Source organism: Arvicanthis niloticus, chromosome 21 (genome assembly GCF_011762505.2).
Source record: "Arvicanthis niloticus isolate mArvNil1 chromosome 21, mArvNil1.pat.X, whole genome shotgun sequence".
Taxonomy (NCBI): domain Eukaryota; kingdom Metazoa; phylum Chordata; class Mammalia; order Rodentia; family Muridae; genus Arvicanthis; species Arvicanthis niloticus.
The window spans coordinates 23348152-23361980 of record NC_047678.1 but is presented as its reverse complement, the minus strand read 5'-3'; the positions used below and the strand labels follow the sequence as shown (position 1 = coordinate 23361980).

The window sequence follows — 13829 nt, the reverse complement described above, 5'->3', positions numbered from 1 at the left end:
ACTTGGCGTCAAAGCTGAGTATCCTGGCGGGTGTCCACCTTTAATTCCAACAGCCCTTGAAAGGCAGAAGCAGGCTGGTCTTTTCCATAGTGAGACCCTGATCCAACTTAGGTTCTGGCCCTGCTTAACTCTGCACATAGGTATGTTAGTTATTCAAGGGCGGTCTGTGCAAAAGTCAGTGACTTATCTCCCTTCAAGCCTGAAAGTATGCACATAAAAGCATCTTCCTGTCAAGGTTCTGTTCAAGACACCCCACCCCAAACAAAGTGAAATGAAGCAACATACCAGGAAATAACCACTCACAGCTTTAAACCTGCCGTCACCTGGATACCTTGGGGACAGATTGCCTGCCTCCAGTGTCCTTTCCCTCAAAAGCCATTGCCTTAGGGAACTGGCCTGCTCCCTCAAGCAAGGAGTTGAGCCAGTTAGCAGAGCCAGAACTGATATAATAATCACCTAGAACAGTTTAACCTAGCCTGCTTACTTATGCAGGCCTCACTCCCAATGTCCCTCTGTTTAAACCTAAAGCCTGGGTCAGTTCCCAGAAGATGGACCTCACAGGAGGAGGTGGAGCTTGTGTCCCAGCACAGTAGTGCTGATCAGAATCCTTCCTTGCTGTCATCCCACCTGCCTTCTTTGGAGTAAGTGGCAGGGACCTGACACTCTGTAACCTTCAGAGTTGGGACTGTGGTCTAGGACTCCAGTGATGATGACACGCTGAGCCAGGGGCATCTTCCAAATATCAGCAGCCCCAGATTCTATTCCCAGAAAAAAAAAATCTCAAAAATGAAAGTGAAATGAAGACAGACAGATTCTGAGATAATTCACTGTTTGCAGATCTATCGTACAAGAAAAGAAACTAAGGGCAGAAGAGGAGACGTCTATGGATTCACACAGCCTGTCTGCCCACACAGATGCTTTAAGGACTGTCAGGCCTGAGTTTTAATCTTGGCTGCCCCTGGATTGATATGTGATCTTATGTCAGTTACTACCCTCTCTGGGTTCAGTTTCCTCAGACATGCACTGGGGAGAGAAATATCTGTCTCTCAAAAGTCTGAAGAATTCTGTGAGAGTAGCAAAAATTTAAAAATTGGGGGTTCTGGGTAAAAAGGCAGCTGGAAAGCTTTGGTATAATTTCTGTAACTTTTAAAATAAGCTTAAAGGTATGCTAAAATAAAAAAAACAATTAAATGGGGAAATATTATATGTTAATATATAATACATGTTAATACATATACATATCGATTCTGAGACACTCGGTATATTCAGGAAATGGTGCATTCTGTCTGATTAAACAAATGTGCTGATGAATATAAAAATTTTAAGTACATGTTTAAGTCCATGTGTATGTAAGAAGATATGTGCGTGCAATGAGTGCAGTACCTGAGGAGGACAGAAAAGGTATCAGAATTCCTGGAACTGAGTAACCACCCAATGTGGGTGCTGGAAACCAAACCTGGGTCCTCTGAAAGAGTTGTTCATTCTCTTAAGGACCAAGCATCTCTGCAGCCCCTGGTGAATATGAAACTTCCCTAAGGAACTGGGATATTACTGTACATCTATTCAAGCCTCATGGAAGAACAGGACCGGTCTGGGTCAGAGGCTTCTGGGAGCTCTTATCGCAGGTTGCCACTGATGTATGCATATTTGAGATACATGTAGTACCTATACATATACGTATACGTATATGCACATACATGGCCAATGCGACAGGTCTGTGTGGAAATGCCTTGATTTCCCTGGGCTTCTCGCTGTTGGGAATGATGATCAAGAACATCACCCTCAGGGTTTCTAAGACACTCCCGACACCTTGGGACCCCTCCGTAGGCTGCAGAACTCCCAGGCAACCTACCCAGGTCTGAATCCTTTCTGCCTCAATGCACTGCACACTCATAACAACTTCAGAAGGTATGGTGTCTTCCTTGTAGGACCAAGTCAAGACTTCTGAAAGCCAGACACACTGCACTGCCAGGTGTCCATCCACAGTATCCATAGCAACCCTTGGCTCCCCAGGAAAGTCACACTGGAGTGAGCAAATGTGCTCCCATTCAACTGCTCTGAGGCTCAGCCCAACTCCAGCCAGCCCCTCCAGGCCAACTGTGTCCATGCATCCACGTGTTGCAGAACTGGTCCCCCATGAATACAGCATGCTGTAGAGAAGAGGGGTATGGATGCTATGTTCCCATTAGCCCCTTAGGAAGTTCCTGCTATTGCAATCTAATAGCTTATCTAACAGAATGTCTTGGCTTATCCTGCCTTAATGTTGGCAAAGTAATGGGCATGTTCATTCTTTTCTTCCCAAGGCTGGTGCTGAGGATGTTAAAAGTCTGGGTAATACAGAAAAGGGGTGAGGCAGCAAGATGGCAGACAGAGTACATGGCTATGTTGTTAGAGAGACTCGTAACTATCTACAGCTCCCCAAGCTAGGGTCACGACTTTGACATGACAATAAAATAAAGCTATCAGGAGTGTGGAAAGGATTTGTGGATTGGGGTAGCATCATGCCAAGTGGCAAACTGGGATGCTCTCAGTCTCCACACAGGGGCTGCTTCTGATGCTGGCTCTGTGAGCCCTCACTTCTGTCCTCACTTCTCAGACCCTCACACAGCTGCTCAACATTCTGCTGGCCCAGGAGATAGATACAGGCCCAGCCCTGCTCTGCTCAAGCCAGCTATAAAGGGGAACACAAGAGCAAGAGAGAAAGTTCTAGACCTCCCATTCAGCCCAAATCAACCATCCTCCTGCTCCTCAGACCCCTGCATAGAGGCAGTTCTCCTGCTGAAGTACCATGAGGAAGGAAAACACACTGCAGACCTCAGGGCCCTGGGCCTATGAGTGGATGAGGGCCATCTGGGATGCAGGAAGGACCTCCATGTATCCAACTTTCGTGGAACTCAGATGGTTGCTGGTCAGGCGCTAGACTGGATGGGAAATGGGGAACCAGAGCAAAGTCTCCTCCCAACTCTGTAAGCTCTAGGTCTCTATGGAGCCATTCCTAAAAGAGGCCCCCATAATGTCTAAAACCACAGAAGACTCTGGAGCAGATCTTATTAGTGAGATGTGAAGCCAGGGGCAGGGGTGTTTCTGTCTATCAGGATACAGCGCTAAAGCCACAGGCAGGCACTGTCTCCTCCAATGAACAACTGAGACCTACCCTCCAAAGCTCTTCTTCATACCGTGGTCCTTGCTGCTGACAGGAAACCACAAGGTCACCACGGTGTCATCAGACCAGGAAGACTTCACTTGTTAAGACCTCACTGTAAACATGCAATGGGAAGTGCCACGGGTCAGTAGAGAGGTTAAGGGACAGAGTGGCCTCAGAACACGAGGACATGGCAAGAAGGCACTACAGAATGTTCTAGCCCTGCATCTGACAGGGGACAACTCCAGGAATCAGGGTTTACTTGGGAACTGTACTGGCTGGTTGTGTGTATACGACTTGACACAAGCTGTGTTATCACAGAGAAAGGAGCCTCCCTTGAGGAAATGCCTCCATAAGATCCAGCTGTATGGCATTTCCTCAATTAGTGATCAAGGGTGGGAGGGCCCATTGTGGGTGGTGCCAGCCCTGGGCTGGTAGTTTTGGGTTCTATAAGAAAGCAAGCTGAGCACAGCAGGGGAAGCAAGCCAGTAAGTAACATCCCTCTAAGGCCTCTGCATCAGCTCCTGCTTCCTGACCTGCTTGAGTTTCTGTCCTGACTTCTTTTGGTGATGAACAGCAGTGTGGAAGTGTAAGCTGAATAAAACCTTTCCTCCCCTACTTGCTTCTTGGTCATGATGTTTGCAGGAATAGAAACCCTGATTAAGACAGGAACACATGAAGAACACAAGCAGATCACACATCAGGGGTTCACAGGTTGGGCCTGGGTAGCTGCTTGACTCAGAGCTGGCCGTGGGTCCCTCCTAAGAACTCTACTCCCTCTCTGACAAAGGCATCTTCTCACCCTAAGATCGTTCTCTCCTCTGTATAAGCTATCTATTGCTGTGTGCCCACTATCATTGGTAATTGTCACAGTGGCTCAAAACCAAACTTTTATAATCTCAGTTCCTGTGGGCTAGGAGTCCAGGGATGAGTTGAAGGGTCCTTTGCCTGGGGTCTCACAAGATCCCAAACATGGTGTCTGCTGGACTGTATTTCTCTTCTGAAGTTAGAGTCCTCCTTGAAGCTTATAAAACTGGAGACGTTTTCTTCTTAGAGCTCGGCCTCAGTTCCCAGCCTGTCTCTACACACACTTATTCCACAGTGTGGCAGCTTATTCCTCTGAGGCAGAGGAACAGTTTTCTAATAGAACAACCAAGAAGGGCTGGGGAGATGGCTCAGTGGATAAAGGGCTTGCCATGAGAATCTGAGTTCAAATCCCCAGCACCCGTGTGAAAAGCCATGGGTGGCCTATAAATCTTAGCACAGGAGGAAGACACAGAAGAATCCCCAAGGCTCACTGAATAGCCAATCAGTGAGCTCCAGGTTCATGGGGAGACCCTGCCTCAAAAAAATATAGTGAAAAGTAGAGGAGGATGACACCTGGTCCTCTGAGGGGGCTGGAATGGGGAAAATATGGGGCGGGTATGATCAAAGTACACTGTATACACATGTGAAATTTTTAAAGAGTAGATTTTAATTAATAAAATGAAACAGTCAAGGGACAAACTATGTTACCTTTCCCAATGACATGACTCAAGTAAGCAAGTGACCTCCCGCCACCTATGCCATACTGTAAAGTAAACGAGTGACTCCCGCCACCTATGCCATACTGTAAAGTAAATGAGTGACCTTCCGCCACCTATGCCATACTGTACTGACTAGCAGCAAGTCACAAGTCCCATTTGCACCCAGGGGAAGGACATCTGAGAACTGAGACTCACAGTGACAGGCTACCTTCCACTGCCCAAGTGGTTCCCCTTCCCCTCCTACTGCTGTGACCCGGAACAAGGTCTCCTAACCCTAAGCCATTTCTCCCAGCCTGCTGGGATGAAGGCAGAAAGCAGGGCTGCTCTGTAGGGTCTACTGGTCCAGGCACTAGTACACCCTCTGCCCAGACCCCCACGCCATACCTGGGCCTCCCAAACAGAAGACACCAGAGGATGCCAGCTCTGGTGTCTCTTCTGCTCCCAGAGCTGGAGAAGAGCAGAGTTTTCCTGGCTTTATAGGTGGGGCTCTGACATTTTCTGACGTGGGTAGGAAAGGATCAGGTCTGGAGAGTGGCCAGAATTTACAGCTCTAGGACTGCATGTAGGATGTGCTGAAGAGTTTAAAAATGATCTGGAAGCATTCTCTACAGTGGCCAGATAAGTGTACACCTGCAGGGTCACAGCAGCTACGCAGACTCCTGGAGGAGGGAGAGGTGGGGCTCAGCATCACCCCGCTGCACAACACACACAGGAAGTGCTCGGGCATCCGGGATGCTGGAGGTCCTCCAGGGAGCACTAGGCGGAGTCTCCCTTTCCCTTGCTGCCCCACTGGGCTACAGTCCTCTTCTTGCCCTTCACAGTCACAACATGCTATGCCCAAGAACCAGCAACAGTTTGACAGAACCTCCAGTCTGTAACTGGACTTTGTTCAGAACCCTAGCATGAACAGCACTATTAGAACTGCCAAGCATCCTGGCTCTGGAAGCTTCACAGGAAGCCAGTAAGCCCGTAAGGCACGCCTAGTGTGGCTGCTGAGTCTGGCCTGAGCTGGAGGCAGGAAGCACGCTCTCCTTGACTCAGCACATCCTTGGTCTCTCTCTTCCCTCTGGCTATACCTGTGGCTCCCTGCAGGCCTGCTCACGATACTGGACAGAAGGGGAAAAAATGCAGTGTTCCGAATGGCTCCATTGCTCTGTCCTATGACCTACTTCCTGCTCACCACAGGTTCAAGGTGAAATGTTTCACCTTCATCTCTCAGCGTTAGACGGAAGCTTATCTGCCTGGCCCTTGGGACTTGGCATTAGTGCACAGGTCACAGTTTCAGCAATCAATTCCAGAACCAGGGATGGGTCTCCAGCTCCCACCCCTGCAGATGAGGCTGGAACAGGTCAAAGTTGTCCCTCCTTCTTCTGCTGAACACCAGCACAAGAAGAGTCCTTACCGACCCTGACTGCCGATATGATAGATCTGGTACTGCTCAAGGGGCCATGAGTGTGACTATGAGACGCTGTCATTGTAAATGAACCCATCAGAACCACATCCATCCTGCCAAAGCTATACCAGGCGGTGCTCCGTTGCACTGGAAGACTGCCAAGGCAGGAAGGGCAGAGGGCAAAGGTCATCAAGCCTGAAAACCTGTACCCATTTGCTCCCAATAGGCTGCTCTTTCTCAGTTAGGGGTGGGTTCAAGAGTGGCAGTCCTCTGCCTCCACTCTGGCCCCTGGCTCTCAAACACCTTGGCTTTTGGAACAGCCAGTTTAAAATTAGGTTTCAGTCTCCAAGGCAGAGAACTGTACTTTCTCTTAATCCATGCTGTGCAATCAAATCTCCTAATCCTAAGGAAAGCAGCACAGGAGAAAGCAAAGCAAAGGAAGTGTGCAGCAAGCCCCCTCCCCCAAAGAGGAGGACCGACAGGAGGCTGATCAAAGCCCGATCGTCACTGTACATCAGATGCCACATCTGCCTGAGCATCGGGCAGAGGGAAGTCTGGAAGGACTGCTGCAGACTGGCACACCTGTGTCCCCAAGGTCTAAGCATCCAGGGGCCCCAGGCTGCCGTGGAGGCAAGTTCATGGTGGCTGGTTCTGAGACATCAGGGGGCAGTCCAGAGAAGGCTGGGAGTCCCTCCCTTATTCATTTCACTGTCTTGAGGTTTGTGTCTGCTGACCAAACTGAGAGAATATACCCACCCAACTGCTTAGGCCAGAGAGCTAGGCAGAAGTTGGGCTTACCCTTCCCCCAGACACCCCCTGTCTGACCTAGTTCACTCACTTGGACCCTCAAATGGGATGCACTCTGCCTTTGTCTCCTAATCCATGAGCATGGGCCTCCTCTGTCCAAGCCTCATGGGTCACCACTCTCTAGAGGAAAGGCTCAGACACCAGTGTGGGAAGGCAAGGGAGGCCTCTTGGGCCTGGCGCTGCCATCTTCTGAAGGCTCAACTCTTATACTTGCTACTGTCCCACACCTGCAGGGCACCAGGGTCCCAGCAGCCTTGAACCTGTTCAGTTAGTTCTCCAGGGCCCCTAAGCCCTCTACTGCCTCAGCACAGAGAGGCCCCTTAGTCCTCTGCATCCTCATGCCTACAGGTGGCTTTCCCACTCACCGTAACACCTATGAGAAGCTCATTCAGGACTTGCTGAAGCAGACATGGCCAGAGCCTTGCTTCTGAATATAATGCTTCCTATTTATAATGACTAGGACTTCTTTCCCCTTACCTTAGGCCAAGCGCTGATCTGAACAGTCCATATGCCTAGGTCACATCTCAGGCAGCTTCTGCCCCTGTGGTCTGCCAGGAGGAATAAAGTGCATTCCCATGAGGGTATGGGTAGCCCCCGAGTAGGGAAACTGTTGTGTCAGTGCTGCCTCCTGCCTCTGAGGGTGATGGGCAGCGGGGCAAGCAAGCACGGAGCCCGAGGCCTGAGTCTCTTTCCTGCAGAGTGGTGCCTGCCTTTGGGCTCTGCTGGGCACACAGAAGTCCCTCCTCTCAGAGGCTCAATTTCTGCAGCTGTCAAACGGGATGTGCCATTCCGAGGCTGTGGGGTGCAGCTTACCTCCACTCCTTCCCTAACAGCTCCCGAGCTGAGGAGGGGGAGAGGGAGGCTCTGTCACGATTTTATTGACAAAGCCAGCTGGTACCTGAGCTTTAACTGCATGCTGTGTGTTCACGCATTTGATCTCTGTGAAACTCCAGCAAGGTCATGCCAGCTGAGGGAGAACGAGTGTGCACAGTCCTGCTGCACCCCCAAACCACCCAGACAAGTGAGGGGGTGAGCTGGGGCAGAAGCCCAGGACTCAGGAGGTCCGACATAATGAGGGTTGGAGCAGGAGCTTAGGCAGGGACACTAACACCCACCTTGGTTCTGGATCACTCCCTATCCTGAGCATCAAGGTCCTGGGAGCTGCCACCTTCCTTGCGGCCTTCATCTTAGGCCACTAATATGTGGAAGAAGTGCGTTCTCGTGACAGGAAGTACAGGATGGACCAAAACACGCATTGGGAGAGCCTCTCTGCAGCACCTTGCGTCAGTAGCATGCTCATCTCCAGGATGAAGTGTCATTATAGACCTGACATCTTGCTTAATGCCGGCACTGAATTGCAGAAGCAGAGCAGAAGCTCCACAGGCCCAAGAAGCCACCCTACCCAGGAGCCTTGGGAGCCAGAGTGGAGCGGGGACTCATCTTACAGGTGACAAAAAACATCTGTGTTTCTAGTACACTGCAGCCCCGTGAGCAGGAGAAAGGCAAGCAGGGGTCAGTTCACAGCAAGTGGCTTGACAAACTGACACTGGTTTGACTGGTTTTTCCCTTGTTGGTGACCAGTTCCCAGCAGCATGTCCCCAACAGAAGTAGGCTGAAGGCTGATTCTCTATTGATTCCCTCCAAACCATTCAAAGTCAGCAAGGCTGTGTGGAGCAACACACTGCCTGCCTTACAATGCCAGGGCCGCCAGTCTCCTTTGTGGAGACTCTGCCTGCCTCCTTCCCAAAGGCCTGGCTCCAGCACCCTTTATGGTCTGCTCTACAGGAGGATCTACTGGTTCCTCCTTTTTAAAATTTTATTTATATGAGTACATCGAAGCTGTCTTCAGGCACACCAGAAGAGGGCATCGGATCCTATTATACATGGTTGTTAAGCCACCATGTGGTTGCTGGGAATTGAACTCAGAACCTCTGGAAGAGCAGTCAGTGCTCTTAACTGCTGAGCCATCTCTCCAGCCCCTGGTTCCTCTTTAGCAAAGTGTTTGGCACAGATGTTCTCTGAGTCATTTACAGCAGAGCCTGTGCTTATAAGACCTCAGTATTCTTTTGACCCTGCTCCTGGTCCTGACTTTGACAATGACCTGAACCAAAGGTCCAAATGCTTACAAGTCTGTGTGTGTATTGGTGTGTGTGTGTGTGTGTGTGTGTGTGTGTGTGTGTGTGTGTGTATAAGAAAGGCAGTAGGGGCAGGGGAGACAATCTTGGGTGTCATTCCTCATCATCTGCCTTTTTTTTTTGAGACAGGGTCTCTCACTGGCCTGGAGGCCTGGAGCTTACCTCGTAGATCAGGTTGGCCGGGTGGATACACCTGGCTCTGCCTCCTCAGTGCCAGGATTAAAAGCATCTGCCACCACAATCTACTTTTATGTGATTTTTGTGGAGCAAAGTCGGCTAGCTATTCATGTTTGCAAGGCAGGCACTCTCCTGACTCAGCTGTCCCCCACCCCCACGCCCTGGCACTCCAAAGTCTAACTCTAATGGTAGGCAGGACCAGCTCCCTCCAAGCCTCAGCTTCATGAGCTATGAAATAACAATCAGTGCCTGTTTATCACAGGATGACCAGGAAGGTACAAAGTGCTCCTGGAGAGCCTGGGGCAGACAGACCTGAGGTTCACAGAGGAAGGACACGGGCCACCAGGCTTTCTGCGTATTTCTCATATTTCTCGGAGACCACATAAAAGAATCAATTCTGCCTTCAGGGCCACACCGTCACCTGTATTCTTCAGGACCCAGGCCTGTCCCTTGAGTACATCACTCCCTGGATACGGTGCTAGGCCAAGGTACGTAGCCCCAGTTACCTGGGCTCCCACTGGTCTTGTTACCAAGAGAACAGGATAAATATGTTTTTCTTCTAAAAATAAACTACTTTATTAAAATGATCAAAAGTATTCATGGCAACAGAAATTTTACTCTTTAAAATGATCGCTCTTAAGTCTCAAGCAAAAGTTAATAGAAATAATGAAGAAAATTTGACTTTTGAAGCCCAGACACATAGAAAACAGACCTTCTCAGGCGCCCTGAGAAGTGAGCCAACATCAGCCCCTTCCCTGGTTCTAGAAACAAAGCAAGCGCCTGCCATTCCCAGTCCCCTTGGGACTTCAAGTCCCCAGGCCCTGCCTGGAGCCCCGTTTCCCAGCAGCCTGTCTTTCTGACTGGAACAAAAGAGCTGCCCATCTCAGGGCGTGTCTGGTCCTTCTCCCTGGCAACCTCCACCAAGGGTTCCTCCATCTTCTCTTCTGCACAGTGAGAAACAACAAAGGACCACAGACAGACAGACAGTCTGACAGACAGAAAATGTCCAGAACAGAACTTCAGTCCTGTTTATGTTTATGGATTTTGCGGTTTTACCTAATCTTTCAGCTCCCTAGAGAGTTCTGCCCGGCCACTTCTTTATATTGAGACCAAGCAGCCCTGTTGTGTCAAGCAACAGTGAAACAGTGACGTTTCGTGGTGTGGAAGTTGGGTGGGGAGAGCCAGGTGGAGGCAACGTACACTACTTCTCTCAGGTCTGTCAAGGACCGTCTACAATGTCAGGGCAACACAGGATGATTTTAGGGGTGTGGTGTTGAAGAGAAGGACAGGAAGTTATTTTGCTCTGTTTTCAAATGATTTATGACCATTTTGGGGATTACAAGTAACGGCAATCATATTATTTAAACACTGGTGAATACTCCAGGGCACAACTAGGGCATTTAGGGTTTTTTTTTTCTTCCTCTCTATGTCCTCTTGCATTTATCACTAGCACTAACAATTCTATTTTTCTCTTATGTTGTATACTTCAAGTCTCTGGTCTGGGTGTGGCTTGGCCCTCATGTGGCAGTGGGTCCATTAAGAGGAGGGACCAGGGGATTTAGTGCTTATTCTGGCAAGCATGAGGCCCTAGATCCAATCCCTGGCACTCAGGATGTGGAGGAGGAGGGTTGATGCTTATCCTCAGTTACACTGGGAGTTCAAAGCCAGTGAGGTCTGTTTAAGACCTTTATCCATCTTCCTATCCCCTGACCTTTCACCTAACCCCTCACCAAACAATAAGACTGCAAACCTACTAAGAGGGGGTTTTGATCCATTGGAGCTGGTGATGGGAAAGGATTGTGAAGTTACCTAACTTCCTGTGGTAACATGACCTCATGCCCTCAGAATCACTCCCCACTATGATGTCATCTGTTATGAGAGCCTCACCAGAACTGAGCCAATGCCAGCACCCTGTCCTTGACCCTCCAGAATGTGAGCTCCATAAACCTGTTCTCCTTACAAAGCTGGCCTGACTCGGGTGTTTCATCAGAGTAACAGAAAGTATACTGAGACACTCATCTTACTGTCTATGTGACTGCCTATCTACAGACTCCGGTAAACAAACAAACAAAATCAAGGGTTCTAGATCTGTACCCAATGTCCAAGGTTCTCTCTCTTGCACTAGCATCCAAAAGAGGGGGCAGGGAGAAAGATTAGGAGAGGGGGAAGAGCGAGATGAGCAACTGAGGCACAGAACAGTGCGGTGATTGAGTCCAGGTCTCCAAGAGATCCGCCATGTCCTGTCCCACCTCTGCTAGTACAGGAGCCCCCACTTCACCCCCATATTTCTTCAGAATGTAAAGGGAGTTGGGGAGTCCATTGAGAATCTCAAGTTTTTGGGCATGACCATGGCATATGATGCAATTCTCTAGGAAAAAAAAAAAAAAAAACTGCCAACTCCCTGGTAAGAAGAATCTGGCCTGAGAAAATGCCAGGTGCCAGGATGAACACTGCACAAAGCTGCCTTGACTCCTCTCCCTTCACTGTTAATCTGCTGACAGGCCATCAGCGAATCTCACACATCAAAGATGTCATCATTTTTCAAATCAAGATCTCTGGTGAACACGCACAGCCCACAGATGGGAGCAGGGAGCAGGAGATGACTCAGACACAATCCTCCCAACGTGCTTTGGTCACCCACTTAGGGTGCTTAAAACTCACCCTAAGATCCTTAAATTAAAATCCTTAGTTAACTGAGACGGAAGAGGGGTCATGGGACTCCACATGACCACGCTTTTTTTTTTAAACGCTCATTAAAAGAATTAAAGCCGTGTTCATTTGACAAGCCTGGAAGTTGAAAGGAGAAAAGCTTCTGGAAGCTAGTACGGGCTGTGTCCTGGTGCATGGTGTGGTTGCAGGGAACAGGGCTCAGCCTGTGGTCAGTTGTCCCTTAACCCTTAATTGAAGAGGAAATGGAGGACAGTCTCTACTGGGTGCCAGCCATCTCTTAGAGCATCCGTTCTCAACCTGTGGTCATTGCCCCCTTGGGATCATACATTAGAAATCCTGTATATCAGATATTTATGTTGCTTTTTATAAAAGTAGCAAAATCACAGTTATGAAGCAACAACAAAATGCTTTTATGGTTGGGGGGTCACCACGACATGAGGAACTGCATTAGAGGGTTGTAGTAGCATTAGGAAGGTTGAGAACCACTGCCTTAGAGTCACTCCTGACAGGTGTGCCTCCACCTATACGTTTCGTAGAGCTGGACCAAGGAGAGAGGAGATTCTCTGAAATTTACCCCTACTCCTTGTACTCAGGCCTACAGAGGTGGATGGCCTACTGCCTCAGCCCTGGAAAGCAGACAGGCCCTTGTGTCTGTCCATTCTTCCTTCCCTCCTTCCTCATCACACACACCAGGATGTGTCTGGTGAAGTCCAGATCCCCTCGGAGGCTCTGCTAACTTGGGAGAAAGACAGACACTGTGCAGGCCCTCTCTCCCTCAGACACCTGTCTATCTTTTTCAGATGCTATGGAGTGTCCCACACCAGTCTGGCATGCACCACCCTCTTGTGTTCCCCAGCACTGCCATCGGTGTGAGGGTTAATCAGGAAGACCCACACAGCTACCTGAGCACCAGCGGTACTGCATGGCCTTCCTGATGCAAGCAAACACCTCACCCTAAGTCCACAGCACCTGCCCAGGATCCCACCCCATGGCCGGTGGGCACTGCCAGTCAGACTACAGTCCATAGACCAGATGACACACCATTCACTCTGCTGACACACTCTCCTCCAGGCTGGAGGTGTGTTCCAGAGAGCGGGCACTCAAAAGCTGCCCATTTGAACCAGTTCCCTGGTACCTTTGAAGGCCTACTTATAATTGATTATCTGCTCCAGGGTATCTGCTTCCTTACCCTCCAAGCCTGACACCCCTCTTTGGAACCCAGCTCTCTGTTCCCACAAGCCTAGAGGGATGTTACCACAATGCCAGGAATACAGATCAGAAGAAGGCTGTGTCTTTCCAACCTCTTTTACCTCCTCCCTCCCTCATCACCATCAGCCGGCTCCTACAGGGGAGCTTATGCCTCAGATTTCAGTTGGCTCAAGTGTCCCCATATGGAAGGCGAGGAGTCTCTGAGATCACATAAGAAAGGAGAGCTAAGGTAGGGTTTGGACCAGACACCAGGAGCCTCCCTCTACAGCACAGGCTGCAGAGGATGCTGGCATGCAAAACTGTGGGGAGGTAAGATGGAAGGCGTTATAGCCACAGCCCACCAGACTCTGGGATACACATAACCTCTGCAACTCACAGACACCAGAAGCTTTGTAAACCTGAGGTAAACAACTCACTAATAACACATTGAAGTGGAAGAACGTGTTCAAGGGCTTCGGGCTGTCTGCCGGAAGGGACCAACATGGCTGGCAGGCAATCTCACCGATGGATTGTGTTCCAAGGGCCCATGGACCCTTCCCCTAACCAACTAGCAGAGCATTCCCACCAGGCCACGACCACTGTTCCCGAGCCTCTCTGTATCCTCTCAAAGAGGTTCAGGACTTGGCTTCTTACATTGAAGGTCATCTTATTTCCCAATGACACACTAGTTAAAAATGGTAGACGGGAAAAGGGAAGTGGGGGTTCCTGCTCTCAGAGTGTGCACAACTCACAGTGGGGTCTGGGCAAGACCTCCCCAATCCCTCTCCACA

At 49.7% G+C, this 13829-nt stretch overlaps 1 protein-coding gene across 1 annotated transcript in view; it reads right to left on the bottom strand.

Annotated features, from left to right (window-relative positions):
• Window positions 1–13829, bottom strand: part of Rab6b (RAB6B, member RAS oncogene family) — a 68768-nt gene that overhangs the window by 52593 nt on the left and 2346 nt on the right. The window lies entirely within an intron of this gene.